Raw genomic sequence first — 14055 nt, 5'->3', positions numbered from 1 at the left:
TGTTACTGCACTGTGCAGCTCTCTTCACTCGGTGAACATTCTGCTGGTTTTGTGATGGGTCATTTTTTCTTTCTATGAAACTAATTGTCAAAAAGTTACTGGAAACCACAACAAAAGGTTGAACAAATAGAGGGAAAAGTACTTAGTATACCAATAGCTGCTAGATAACATAGTGTATGTAGTTACTGAAACTGAGCAAATAAAATCAGGCAAAAAACAACAATAGACAGAAAATAGACATTAGAAAAACCCTAACAATTTTCAAAAGTTAAATACTAGAAGTAGATAGTGGTGCAAAAAAAGTTAGTGGATCAGTGACCCCCTAATTGTTTTCTTTTATTTAAAAATGGCTTACTCTCCTTCTGTTTCAAGGAAGTGTAAGAACAAAACAAGTTTTTTTCATCAACTTTTCCTGTGCAAAAAGTTACACTGAAGTAAGGTGATTGCAACACTGATACTCAGAGTGGATAATGTAGAATAGCCACAGTGAGTTCAAATTGTTTCAAGCTGCTCTTTAGCTGGTCTCTGTTTTGTTTCTGCTGATTTCTCTCAACTTTCTGTTCACATTTAGTTATAGGAATAACAGCATGCATGTTCTTAAAATTAGCCTGTAGGCTAGTGCTTAATAATCCATGAGCTTCCTCCATACTCCTGTGTTGCTTAGAAGCCAGAAGAAAAATAGGAAAACAAAAGGTGATGAGAAAAGATCAGGAGCCTGCCCAGCTCTGCCGTGCTCGTGATTACAGAGGGAGCTCCCACAGTACCATCAGCCCCAAAGTCACTAACAGTGTATTTGCTCTAGAAGGCAGCAAATTAAAACAAACTGGGAATATTTGTTTAAATTGGTCCACTGCCCTCTCTGGCAAAAAAATCTCAGGGACTTTTGCTGTGATTTCTGTTACCTGTGGCATCTGCTGTCTTAAACCAGGCTCCTAAGAGCTCATTTTTTCAGAAAATTCAGGTCACCTAACATGCACGCAGAACGGAGTAGCCTTCAATATTTGGGCTGTCAGTCAAAACTCTCCAGAGAGTTACATGCCTGAAATGCAATTAAGGATGAAGAGCTGAATCAACACTGCAGGAATCTGGGCTGGTGGTTGAAGAATTTCTAGATGTTTGAAACCTGATAGGCCAGAAAACAATCCCATCTGGGCAAATGGCCTGTTTTAGCAATCGTGATTAAGCTGACAGAAGTTTTCTGTAATTTGTCTATTTCTTTCACAGTGTGGACATATTGTTAAATTAGTTAATGGGAAGAAAAAATGTTTTAACAGCTAGTGTGATCCTTTATGTGGCTTGCCATCTGTGTATTGTGTGCTGAATGTCACTGGCTGTGAGAGAGGAAATCATAAAGAATTTCAGCCTTGTCTTCTTTACTGTCATTATTTTGGGCAAGTATGATAAATAATCATATTTATGTTCTGGAGCATATACAATTTAAATCAACCTATTAACCAGGAAGACATTCTTCACAGACTTTGGAAGGCACAAAAAAGACATCATCTCACCATAAGCAATCCATTTCATGGGTGCTGAGCACTAGAAACTTGGAATGGAGTGAACAAGACAAGTTATTTTTCCTTTCACATTTAAATAAAGCTATTTGCAGAGACTTTATTCAGGCCTATTTGGGGCTTAATCCTGAGGTTCTGGAAGGGAACAAATCAGATATTGTAGTCTGTTATGCAGATAGTTTAAGAAATTTTTAATCCTTCATGCCATAAAATCATCAATTTTATTTAATTGAACACGTGTTTCTGTGAAAGATTTTTTGCTTCAAGAGAATCAGTTCAGTTATTCATCAGCCTGACAACTGTGGATCCTGCTCTCCTTCCAGTCTGAGGTGTTACTCTGATCATCAGCAGAGCAGCGAGCAGGTAGCTGACAATGAGCAATTTGGGTATGAGTGCAGTTCTTGCCCTGTGACCGCGGGCCCTCACTCTGGCTCGCCCGCACTCACCTGCCAGTGCAAGGCTGAGGATGGAGGTGCAGCTGTCACTCGCTCACTCACTCCCTCCCTCACTCCGTAGAGTTTGAGCAGTTGTCAATATTCTGCAGCACAGCCCTCTCAGCCACAGGAAAGTTTCCCAGACCAAAACTCTGTTGCCATAGGTATGGTTTAGGAAGACGCAGGGACAGTGTCTGCCTCATTAGCCCCTGCTGAATCTGTTTCATTGAAGATAAATAACACAATGGTTATTACATTGGAGAGAAAGAGGAAAAGCCTGAGGAGCTGACTGACAATTTTGTAGTCAAGCTATTCACTTTGGATAGGAAAGGGTAAAGTTCAAGAATATCTAACATAAAAGGGGAACAGTTTTGACAGTGGAGAGGGATGCCTCCTGTGCCAGATATGCCCCAGGATAGCCTCCTGGGACATGAAGACCTATTTCAAATTCAATGCTTTCTGCTTAGCTCTTCCTTATAAAAGACCCCAAAAAACCAACTCAGAATGGGAACATTTACTTTCATGGTTGGTTGGATTTTTCCAGTAGAGAAGCATTTCCTGAATTCTTCTCTAGAAGAAACATTTTCACCACAAGACTGAACTTTTATCGTGCACCACTGGACTTGATTTGCTTTTGTCTTTTCTGTAAGGCCTCTGGAGTTCTTGCAAGCAATAGCAACTGATTAAACTCTATTCCTGATTCCTATCCTTCCCCTTGGCTGTTGGACTATGACTTAAAATTGATAAAATGTACTGGACAGGTTATTGTTCTCTACTCTGCTTGGCTACGCAGCTTATTTATTATTTGGTACGACTTATCTCAAGAGTGCTGTGCAGATGATTTGCAGAAAGTCTGGGATTCACTTGTATATCTGGATCTGGTTCATTGCTTTCATACTCTGTTGTTCTACAGAGACATATGTAGATCCATACCAGTTCTTTATTACTTTTCCTTCTCCTTTTATTTAGGTCCTTTTTATTTCTTTAAAAGGAATGAAGAAAAAAGAGAAATGGTTTTAGATGTGTGGATTTTAGATACTCACAGTAAGAGCTTTATTGATAATAGATAAACAGACAATACTGACAAGTACTTTTTTTGCAGCCCTTTAGAGGAGAAGGATTTTCAGATTGGGCTCACAGGCTAATCTGCCTTTTAAAAAAATTGCCTTACTACATTATGTATTTGTATTTGTAATGTCTTGGTATGTCCTGTGGGACCATAGTGTGGCTCTGTTATAGAAATCTGTTCTTATGAGTCACAAGTTTATTTTATGTCATTTATTAGAACACACTATGAATTAAAGAAAATTTACTGCAGTGATCCTGTTGAAAAACAGAAGTTTACATATCAGGGATGAATTAGTTGATGCCAAACACTAATGTGATATCAAAGTACATAGCAGTCAAAAACAATGCTTTGCAGCCAGTTCTTTTCAATTAATGTACTGGATTTCTATTCCCAATTCCTATAAATGTCTGCAGAAGCATATTTCAAAATTCTCAATTTTAAAACATTTAAGTGAAAAATAAAGTGCACCTTAAAAACTATACCACAAATTGTATAATAAATTCATCAGAATTTTTAGGCCTGTTGCTACTGTATAATCACAAATGATAATAACTTTGCTAGCAGGCTGACAAGTCAAAATTGGAACACTTGGGTTGAGTTAAGCTGGTTTTTCCCTCTTTGTTGTTAAGAAGTATATTCTTTCCCTCCAAAACTTTGCTGCTCTGGACTCTACTGTCATTAAGAAAGACCAACAATTTTCTGGTTGTCAGCTTTTGCTACCAGATAGAGAATGTTGGAGAAGAGCTTTTTGAGTTCTTGTTGGAATCCTGTGGCCCTTGGTTGGCCCGACCTCAAACCAGATATAACATGGTGGGTTTTGCTAGGGTTTTCTTTTGGGTTTTGAGTTTCTTTAAAGATGAAACTTTGAAGCTCAAAATCCTCAGAAGGAACAGAAAGAGAAACCTCATGCAAACAAATACCACTGATCTTTACACAGCTTTGATCTCTTATGTATCTATAGTGCCTTTCATCATGAAGAAGCCCAGTAAGATTTATAAACTGCCTTCAAAGGGAAATATCCTCTGTACCACAATGCGCACACCACTGAAAACCAGTCTTCAGAGCAGATAACCTATACCACAATGTGCTCACCTGGAGCACGATGCATATTAACTGGCAGTAGGACAATAATTAGCAAACACAAAGGAAAAACTCTATTTGGCAGGATCTGCAATGCCAGAGAAAATAGTAGACACCTCCCATTTTAATGTCATGTTTATCTTTATGGAACAGACTTCGTGAAGCACTTCAAACTCCTGGGTGCAACAACCCCTACTGCTGGGGATGGCTCAGCAAGTGTTTTTCTTGCACCTGTCAGCAGGTGCATTAATGCCAGCCCATCTTCAGCACAGGGGCTTCTGTATCTCCTCTCAGCATGCGCTGGTACCCCACATGACTTTTGCACAGAAAATTTTGCAGGCACATTTCTCCTCTCTCTCCCCATCTCTCTTGAATGTCCTGGCCTTAGGGAACCCAGCTGAAACAGATCTTCTCTCTCCTTTCCATTAGCCAGAATCTTTGATTAACTGAGCCTCTGTCTGAAAATTGCAGGCACCCTTGAAGACTTTCAGGTAATTGCAGTGTCTACTGCGTTTCAAAGCTAAGGCTTAGGTTACTAAGCCATCTCCATAATGTCTGATCAATGGAGTGATCAATTAGGAATGGGAAAATGAGCTACAGTGCAGCAAGTAGAATGGCTAATGACCTATCATGGAGAAGTCTTTTAATCTCTGTGGCCTATGACTGCATGCCAACCTACTCCCTCACAAAGCCAGCAGGGTCCTGGAAAGTTGAAAATTACCATAAAAAGGAGAAAAAATGGGGACTGGGTAAAAATCAATTAAAACTAGTGGTATTGTAAGGACCTAGAGTGGGCTCAGGAAAAATTTTAAGTGTTTGTTTAACGGATATGTGAGCTTGTTTGCCCTAGTAACTCTGTCTCTGTTTGATATGTATGAGTCTCTGAATATTTTATAACAGTGATGGCTGTGTTCACTTAAAGCCAGCTGCTTAAAAAAAAATTAAAATTCCAGAAAACACTTTGTCTTTCAACTCAGCATTATGTAATGTTTCAGGCTTGATACCCATTTTCTTTGAAGGCTTTTCCTACTGATAACATCAGAAGTGTCACCCAGGAAAGATCAATCAAATTTCATCCAAAAAAAAAAAAGTTGTTGGGTCTTAAAGGTTTTGTTTTGTTTTCTTTTTTTTATTCCACTGACAGATAATGAGTGTTAATGCTTCATCTGAAACAACAACAACAAAAAAAAGCTGAATTGGAAGAGTGCTGGAGAGAAGGGCACTGGGGAACACATTTGTGAGCCATCACACAAATTCTCTAAGAAGCCCAGGCAGAAACTCAGAACATCACATCTTAACAGAACATAATGTATACTCCAGAAAGAGTAGAGATAATGTATCCTAATGTATTCAATATTTGCCTTTGATGTAGGCTTAAGCATTATTCCATATGTTTTACTCCATCACTATATTAATTTTGGTTGGAAACCATCACACATTAATTATCAAATATGACTAAGCTCCAGCTCACTCATTTTCCTAGGTTAATTGATGTCTGCTGTGAAACAGTTACACTGCAGAATTTTGTTTATAATAGCTGTGGCTAACATGTTAACAGTGACTCTGCCAGATTTGCCAACCATCAGACACAAATACAGCTCAGCTGGCCAGGGTGGAGGCTGTATAGGAAGGGAAAGACTAGCCTCAGCAAAGATTTTGCAGATGCATGCATGGGGTCTTATTTGAAACAAAATAGAATAAATTAAAATTCATTTTTACACGGAAAGACTGAACTCATTTGGATCAAATATTTTATATATTGCATGACAGTTATGTCAAGCAAATGCTTGAATAAAGAAGGCAGAAATGTTTTTTATTTTTTTCCCATTATAACAGACCACTCCCTGACCTAATGCTTTATTTTATTTTGAACAGCTTTTATGTGAATTTCCAGAACATTTTAAATAATAGATGTGCCATAATTACAGCCTGTGTTTCTTATGAGAGGGGGTTTTACTATTCAGATCTTGTCATTTTAAGATCAAAAGATTTCTATTTCAGAACTCTTTTCCTTGCTTAGCTCTAGACAGACAGACTAGTTCGTGAGTTGCCAGATCTTTAGCTCTTGTAAGCTCTACTGCCATTAAACTGAAGAAATGTTCCTGAAAAATCCTTTATTACACAAGCAGCTTATTGCAGTGCTGCCCACGCTTCTTTAATGGAGAAGCCCACATTCCCTTTGAAATAATCTAGGGACTGTCTTGTGTAAGTGGAACCAGAGTGTCTTTCATCTAAAGAAAACGATTAAAAACTTTGAACTAACAATAGAAATTCATGGGGTTTTTTTCTGTTTGCTTACTTAATCATGGATGTGTGCAGTTTTTTTGCAATGTTTTATCATGTCCTATTGGTCACCAGAGATCCCTGAGATACATGGCAAGAATATGTCTCTATAGTCAGGGAAACAAAGGGGAAAATGATACTGAAGGTTTTCTGAAGTTGTTTTCTTATTCATCATCATAAACTAACATATAACCTTCTATCACAAGCTAAAGGTTCATAAATCTAGACTCTGTTGTATGAAAAACAACTCATCCACTCTGTTCCATTGACGAGATGCCCCTACCTACAGGTGAGGGAGGCAGAAGTGAGGAGGGAGTGTACACAGCTCGTATTTGGCTCTTCAAATTCAAGGCTAAATGACAAAAGCAGTCTGAGTACAATAATGGTAAAAATCACACAAACTGCAAAAGCTTCAGCCCAAATATTTTCAAGGGCAAAAAATCTCTCAAGAATGATGGGCTTTTTCCCACTATGTGTCATTTCAAATGTTGTTAAGAAAATAGATTGTTTCTAGGTTTAGGCTCTGACAAAAGAGACAGTTTGGGCTAGAGTGGAGATGTATTTGTTCTACTTATGACCTGTCTCTAGTGATGTGCCAACCTTGAACATTTGCTTATTCCTATTACAACTGCTTCTAGCTTCACTTGCGGCTTTAATGGGACATTTATTTAAGAGGATGTTGTTGCATGAAAAAGCAGCCTGTAAGTCTCTTTTTCCTGCAGTCACATCCTTTGCCATCCCCTCAGCTCAGCTAGCAGTATCAGTAGTACAGCTGAGTGACAGTTCAAGCCAAAAGATAATTTCTCCCAAAAGGATTATTTCCCAGCTGCTCTGGTTCCCTGACCTAGTGCATCGTAAATCCTCAGCTTGGGCTGACACAGTGTACAAGGTAGAGGAGGGGGACCAGTTTGGGACAAGCAAGCCATGATCTTGGTCAAGATAGATCTGTGACCTTTTGTTGTAAAAATCATTACCTTAACAAACAGGAAAACTCATTACTGTTACTTTCACATTAAGCTACATTCTTCAGGCTTTAATCACTTTTTACTAAAACTTCTGCAGTCAGTGGAATCTCACCAAAACACAGGCAAAGCTTGAACCAGTGAAATATGAAACGTTAGAGGAAGGGTAAATAGCAAGAAAGGGGGAAAGATATGGCAGAGATACAATAATTAATTTTTAGAAAATGTTGAAAAATAAATCTGACCAAAATACTATGTAATGAACACCAGAATCTATTCTTGTAAGACAATGTTTGGAATTAACTCCTACTTTTTTTTATTGTCCTGCTGGCCATCTGTTAGCATTATTCCACTTTCCATTTAAAAAGCCATCTCATCTTTAGCAGATGTTCAGTTTGTCTACATGTATGTTTTCTAATTCCTCTCAACTCTACTAATGGTCTTTGTACTCTCAGAACTACAAGTTTTCTTATATTGCCTCCACAGTCACTGTAACATCCTCTTAAAATTTGAATAGAAAGCTTCTATTAACATCTCCCTTCTTTGAGGAAGTAGTATTCAAGCATCTTCACAAAATAGCCTTTGCAGTTATCCCTAATGGACAGTAGCTGTAAACGCTGAAGTTCCTATTCATTCTGAAATATAAAATTGAAAGCCTTAACTATCTTTTCTATTGCTCTACGTTGTCACAAAAAGAAATGGTTGTCTGTTCACAAGGCTGTGAAAATTTCAGCACACAGTATCTGTCTGATACTACTTGCACTTGCACTGAAACAGAGTTTCCCCACTATTTTGCATCCCATATAGAATTCAATGCGTGTAGTTAATAGTAAAAGAGGTAAGGGAAATATCACACAAGGCCATTTGGTGTCCTTCCAGCCAAGTGAACATGAGGGAGGTTTGCCTCCTGTTTGGTAGGCAGAGGTACAGAAGGTCAAACATTTGTATGGCATATATTGCAGTGCAACTTCCTGACATTCATGTGTTTCATGTTCTAGAAGAGTCATGTACCTGTCTCCTTTAATATATCTGTTAGCATTTTCTCTTCCCCATTTCTAAATTCTCACTTATTTTATGAAATAGTTTTACAGTTAGGCTTCGTACCTGTGACTAGTAGAAGAAATCAGGGTAGAAGCAGCTGAGGAAGGAAAAAAGGGATGTTTGCAGTGGTTGAGGAATGTGGATTAAATGATAACCTCAGTAAGATGAAAATTCTTAGCAGGGCAGCAGGTGAATGTGAAAGATGATGAGAATAGGGACACTGAAGACTCACTGACATACTTAAAGGAAAGGTGTGCAAAGGTTGCTATTTCATACCAAGCTGCCTGAAACTGATATCTTCCATAGAACAGCTGCACGAGTGGGAGTCAGTTATTAGGTGGTGCTGCAGATTTCTGCAGAATACTGCCTCTTTGGAAGGAATATTCCGTGGGGTAAATTTGAACCCAGCCCCAGAAGCATTGCAGTCTTCCATCATTGCTGACTAACAATTAAGTTTTCTTTAAAACAGCTTGCTTCCAGCCATCTGGAGCTCTTAGCTTCCTTATCTTTGCTTTGTGCTTCTGCTTTCCCAAACAGACTTCTTTTTGATTGTCTCAGTAGCTAAAATAGCACAGCCTAAAACACAGTTGGCATATACAAGCTCTCTCTGCCCCCTTACTTGATAGAGGGTTTCAGCCTTCCCACTTGTTTCTGGATCTGTTTTTATCGCTGCTGTCACTTCCAGGAGGGGCATGAGGGAGGCGTGCAACCTGTGCAGAGCTGGGCTGAACATTCTAAGAGAAGTGATGAGGAGAGCAATTTTAACCATGAATATCCTAATGAAGCTCCTGTGCTGACCTTACACACTTCTGATTAAGCAAATATGCAAATGCAAAGCAGTTCAGAACTGGATTAGCATTCAAAGCTTTTTAAAAAGCTACTCTGGCTACATGCAGAGTGACCTTTAGGCCTTCTCAGATCTGCTAGAATGCAGATGAGGAAAAAGAAAGACATTATAAATACAGTAGAACTTGCAGTCACCAGGAAATGTGCCACAGGAGGAAAATAATATCCAGATCAATGTTTTACTGCTGATCTGGTTATGAGGCAAGAGATTACTCTGCATCATACTTGGGAATGTTTCTTCCAGCACCTTCCAAAAGCAAAGTTAGCTCAACAGTTGGTTTGATCATAATCCTGCAGGTTTAGTACTTTAAAAAAAGAGGAAAGCTGATAAATAAGGAACCAAATCTGTGTCCCAACAGTGCCATAAAAATTCAGGAGGAAGAGGAAATCCAGGGCAAGTAGGAGACATATCTATCTAAGGTAACAGGAGGGTCTACTCTCAGGAATCTGCTGTTTCCACCAGTTGAGGATTAGGAGGTGAACACTAGGAGCAAAACCTTCAATTCCCTTTAATTAAAGAAAACTTGTGTAACAAGAAAATATTCCATTATCATTGTCAGGTGCTATGCTGCACAGAGCACAGGTCAAAACCACAATCTGGGCTGTGGTTTTAAGACTGGGTATCAAGATCCACAGATGTTCAAAGCGTGTTCTTGTAAGAGGAGGGAAAACCACTGGAAAAAGTGTTTAAGAAATACTCGCCATTTACAGAACTGCTCCCTCTAAAAATACACACCTTATTTCTAGGGACACAGCACTGGAAGAGACCTCCTGGGTTCTCAAGACTCTGATTGCAAGGACCATGTTCAATTCTTCATAAATTGATGGGATTTAGTTGCTGCTATTCTGACTCAACCCACTGAAAATCTGTTCCAGAATGAGCTTCCCTTATAACTGACAACTTCCTTCTGGTTTTTCAGGCTAAATGTATTTGTAGCTACCTTTCACTCATTTTTTCAGAAAACTGACTTTGTTTAACTACTTCCTAAGGTCTGTGTTTCAATATCTTTGTTTTCTTGGTCTTGGAATACTATTTGAAAAACTGTTTTAAAAATGAAATAATGAAATAAGGATACTATAAACCATATAAGATCCTCTACTGGTATAAACTGGGATAAACTGGTTTAACTTTCATGCTAATGTGTATGACCTAGGAATTTAAAAGAAACTTATTTTTTTAAAAGAAATTTGTGGGTTTTTTTTCAGGTTAGACAAGATGAAAAATATCTGTGCTAAAATGCTATGAATACATCCATAGCAACCACACTTTTGGGTAATATATCTGTCATTTTTTCCCTAAGAATTCTCTTAAAAGAAATACAGAGCACTGAAAGAAACAAACAAGCAAAAAGTTTTCGTATTGTGATTCCTTGGTCACATAATATCCCCATATCTTAATGTAGCATGTCTATTTCTGTTTATTTTTGCATCAATCAACTTCTTGATTTGGAAGAAATTGTCAAATGTATTTGCCCAACAAATACTTGAGGTTCCAGAATGTCTTTATGCAGATGGCAGCAAAACATTATAATACATTGTTTATTTCCTTGTTTTGGAGATAAACAATAAAGATCAAAATTTACCACAGCTCAAAATACAATGAAATGTTCACAACAATTTGTTTCAGTTACAACTGTAAGGTATAAACTTGTTTTACATCTTAGAAACAATCACTTAGAGTTTTTGAATGTACTGATCCTTTGCATGAGATGATTATTTTGGAAAGGTTCAGGAACTTATTTTTCAATAGTTTTCTGAATTGACAGTAAACAAAAATGTTGATAAAGATAACAAGAACCCTTAAAACCAATATCATGAGACTGTACAGGAAAGTAGCAACAATTCTGTTTCTAATGAGGAAAGAAGACATTTTTTCTGTGATTTAAACCCCATCAAGATGTATTTAGAACTCAAATAATAAAAAACCTCCATATTTTATGCTGGTTTAAAATGACAGGCTTCATATGGGCTCTGAGGCAAGCTCTAAAATAGCGCAGGCTGGTTCAAAATCAGATCTGAGCTCTGTGAGAAGGCTGGCTGTTCTGTGCTTATCACAAAATGGGAAACTGAATTTTGTACTTTTACATGTAATATCTCTTTATACAGTAAATATTCTGCTTCATTTCTGCCCAATAGGAGGACTATGTATTGCAGCACCAGGATAAATACGGCGGATTATCCTACGAGACCTTCTGTTTATGCAGTCTGCAAACCAGAATCAAACGTTCCTTTATGAAAACAGCCTGCACTTTAGGAAAGAAAAAACAAATCAACAAAGCTTTATGAGACATAATTAGGATCAATAGAAATGACTGTAATTCTGAGATATATTCTACAAGTTTTTAAACCATCCTTTAGTATTCTGTACTAAAAGCATGATTATACATTAAATTATAACAGATGGCATCACTTAGAAGTATCATTTGTTAATATATTCTACCGGGCTTAGCCATCAAGGTAGTACAAATTGGCATAAATTACACTTTCTTTTGGCTTTTTGGCATGTTGATTGCATTGCATTACGTTCTTTCACAGCTCTATACTTACCCTCTAAACTATGACTAAAAAGTCATCTTGTATAAACTAAATTCAGGAAGAGCAAAATCTATGAATGTCAGAACTACAAACCCTGATGGCTGGCACTAATCTCACAGAAAAGTCCAGTCAGCTCATTTTCCTCCTGAACTAGACAGCCACTCTGAAAAGGATAGGTTGCCAAGAAGACAAACAGAAGACAGGGGATAGATTTCAGAGAAAAAATGAAAGCTAGAAGTGAAATTAGACTCAAGCAGATCGTATCCATGCAAGTAAAGAAAGATGCAGGGAAGTTAGGGTTTGGACCAGCTTCTTACGTGGGTTCAGGGCAGAGATGAAGGTCAGAAGGGCTCTGTGCAGTGTCACTGCCACACATCACGAAAGGTAATTGTGCCTTGCTTTGTTCTTAGAACCTTGCAGAGAAGTCAGGGATACCTCTCAGATGTCATGTTTGCCAGGGGGAGGGCAGCCAGGAAAACACTGTAGCTGGTATTTAGAGCAAGCAAGCCTATGAATCAGGACAGCAACTTGATTTTGCCTATGTCACCTCCAGTGAGCCTGGGAGGAGTCACCCGAGGAGTAACGCTGGAGAAAATGAAGCTGTAGCGCTGCAGTGTTCCAGCAGAGAGCAGCACGCGTATACGGAAAAATGCTGCTCCCCTCCAGCCTGCGCGTCCTGCTCCCTCTCACAGAGCCCGGGAATACCACCCTTCCCCCCTCTCCGTAGTTCATAGGTAAATGAACTTGTCATCCGAACCTGAACACTTAAAAACACGGAATGCTATGATACTAAAAACGTTAAGTCAAGATTCAAGTTAACATTGTAAGAGTGAAAATTATCGGCAATGAAATAATTCAGATTCCAGAAGCAAAGTTGAACTGTCTCCATGTTTTTACATTCTGCATGCTTTATGACACAGAATATTTATTATTATTATTATTGATTATATTATGACAATAATATTGATTATTGTGATGATTAAATATAGATAATTTAGGAATAGATAAATAATTTAATCCCAGAGAATAGAACCTCAGTTCAGAAGGTGTTGAATGCAGAATCACAGAATATTCTGATTTGGAAGGGACCGCCAAGGATCATCGAGTGCAGCTCTAAAGTAAATGGCCCATAAAGGATCAGACCCACAACCTTGGTATTACTGGCACCATGCTCAGACCAACAGAGCTAATCCCAGTGTGCATGTGCCTGTGTGCAAATAAAATCAACAAGTTTCAGCAGACACACACCTCAGCAGCTTTGTCAAGCATTTCTAGGCTCTTGGGTTTTAAAAAATGGGATGAAAAAACAGTCTGCCCATGCAAAAGCAGCTAAATTAGTGGTTTCTGGAGTCTAATCTTTAATTTTTTTTTTTTTTTAAATCATTGCAGTTTCATTTTCTCAGTAATTTCATTGCATTAATATAAACTACTGGAGGAAATTTGCCCATGTTGAGAGGCTGAGCTGCACTGGGGCTGCTCTGCTTATCTGTGCTGTTCCTTCCTTCTGCCTGTCCCTTTGTCTGAATTTATGTCTTTACAACATGATACTGTGTATCTTCATGAGCAGGGTGGTAGGATTCAGTGTAAAGATGCTGAAAGACCAGCAAGTAGTTTGGATGTTCCAGTCATAATTCAGAGATAATTAATTTACAAGGCCTTTCCAAACCCTTCCAAAAAGATGACAACTGTGATCAGGAGAACAAGAGTGAGCTTGGGAAGTGATGCTACAATAACAGAAGTTCAAGAGGCTGTTGGAAGCAACAACCATGTTTGAAGATGCTGAATTAACCTCTGAACTTCTATAACATACCAGCAACTGTGGGAGACACACCTGCTCTTTGTAGATGTAATTCATGGTAATGAGTAGAAAATGGCTGAGCAGAAAACAAATTTGTGAATTTCGTGCATGGTTTGTTTGACACTGACTATCAGACTGATATTGTGGGTTCTGCCATGCTGGAAAATGATAAACCATGTAACATGGAAATGAGAATATGGCTCAAGATATATTTCTGCTCTGTGTCTTTTTGACAAAAAAGATATTGACAGGAAAAACCATCAAAAATTAAATTACCTGTGCAGGTAACCCTTCAGCATTCTGAAAAATAAAGATCTATGCACTTATAGTTTATTTACAAATCTTTCTCTGAGATGAGAGAAAAAAACGCAAACCAACCAAACATAAGCAAACAAACAGAAAAACCCCAAACCACAATTCCACAAAAAACAAACAAACAAAAAACCCCTCAACCCTCCCAAAAACCAAATTAAACTCCCCACAAATCAAAACA

Source organism: Anomalospiza imberbis, chromosome 3 (genome assembly GCF_031753505.1).
Source record: "Anomalospiza imberbis isolate Cuckoo-Finch-1a 21T00152 chromosome 3, ASM3175350v1, whole genome shotgun sequence".
NCBI classification, from domain to species: Eukaryota; Metazoa; Chordata; class Aves; order Passeriformes; family Viduidae; genus Anomalospiza; species Anomalospiza imberbis.
This window is presented reverse-complemented; position numbering follows the sequence as displayed.